This window comes from Desmodus rotundus, chromosome X (assembly GCF_022682495.2).
Source record: "Desmodus rotundus isolate HL8 chromosome X, HLdesRot8A.1, whole genome shotgun sequence".
NCBI lineage: Eukaryota > Metazoa > Chordata > Mammalia > Chiroptera > Phyllostomidae > Desmodus > Desmodus rotundus.
In genome coordinates this window covers 45,803,768-45,805,259 of record NC_071400.1, presented here as the reverse complement: position 1 = coordinate 45,805,259, position 1,492 = coordinate 45,803,768, and the positions used below count along the sequence as shown (strand labels likewise).

The 1,492-nt window shown below is 47.5% G+C and overlaps 1 non-coding gene across 1 annotated transcript; it reads left to right on the top strand.

The window, feature by feature from the left end:
* The first annotated feature begins 536 nt into the window (after positions 1 to 536).
* LOC112296900 (U6 spliceosomal RNA) lies at positions 537 to 643 on the top strand. Its single transcript, XR_002973988.1, has one exon. It is a non-coding gene; the product is annotated as a U6 spliceosomal RNA (small nuclear RNA).
* Positions 644 to 1,492: the final 849 nt, after the last annotated feature.

Below are 1,492 nucleotides of genomic sequence, written 5' to 3'. Positions count from 1 at the left end.
GGACACAAAACAAGCCTCAACAAATTCAAGAAAATTGAAATCATATCAACCATTTTTTTCTGACCACAAGGGACTGAAACTAGAAACCAACCTCAAGGAAAACACTCAAAAACATTCAAACTCAGGGAGATTGAAAAGCATGCTATTAAACAATGAATGGGTCAAGAATGAGATTAGGGGAGAAATCAAAAAGTTTCTGGAACCAAATGAAAATGAACTCACAACAATCCAAAACTCCAGGGACACAGCGAAGGTAGTCCTGAGAGGGAAGTTCATAGCAATACAGGCCTACCTGAAAAAAGATAGAAACATTTCAAATAAACAACCTATCTGTACACCTACAAGAACTCAAGGAACAACAACAAAGATAGCACACAACAAGTAGAAGGAAGGACATAACCAAGATCAGAACAGAACTGAACAACATAGAGACAAAAAGCACAATTCTAAGGATCAATAAATCCATGAGCTGGTTCTTTGAAAAGAAAAAGTAAATCAACAAGCCCTTAAGCAGGCTCATCATGAAAAAAAAGAGAGTGCTCGCTTTGGCAGCACATATACTAAAATTGGAACGATACAGAGAAGATTAGCATGGCCCCTGCACAAGGATGACACAAAAATTCGTTAAGCGTTCCATATTTTTAGACTACAGGCACCACCCCGGACAGGGTGCCAGCAACCGGGAGTGTGCCCATTCATCAGGGAGTGCCCGCACCTCATCTCGGAGGGAGCTGAGACTACAGGCAACACCCAGGGCAGGGTGCCCAGCAACTGGGAGAGTGTCCAGCAACTGGGGAGTGTGCCCATCCACTGGGGAGTGTGTGCACCTCATTTCAGAGGGACCTGAGACTACAGGCACCACCTGGGGGAGGGTGCCGAGCGACCAGGAGTGTGCTCAGCTACTGGGCAGTGTGCCCATCTACCGGGGAGTGCCCGCACCTCATCTCGGAGGGAGCTGAGACTGCAGGCACCACCTGGGGGAGGGTGCCGAGCGACCAGTAGTGTGCCCAGCTACTGGGCAGTGTGCCCAGCGACCAGGGAGTGTCTGCACCTCATCTCGGAGGGAACTGAGACCACAGGAACCAAAGAGAGTGAGAATCAAGGAAGGCTCTGCTCACAAACCCATAGCCCGGAGAAGGTCTACCATAAAAAAAAGAGTGGGTAGAAGCTGGGAACACCAGGATTCCTCCTGGAAGAGGAAACCCACCAACAAAGGAAACACCAACAGATAAGAAGAGAAGACGATGGAGGGAGGGGAAACCACACAAAGTCAACCCAGGACCTATCTGAAAATACAAATAAATAGTAAAAACAAACAAGTGAACAAGACAAGAGAAAAGCCTCAAAACCTTGTACACAGAGAAGAACCAGCTCCAACACAACCTGCCCACACCTGCACAACAGAAGACAAGAGGTGGGGGACAGACTGATCCTCAGATAACCAGCTGGTGGGAAAGACCCACCAAAGAAAGAGCCAACAAGAACCAAAAAC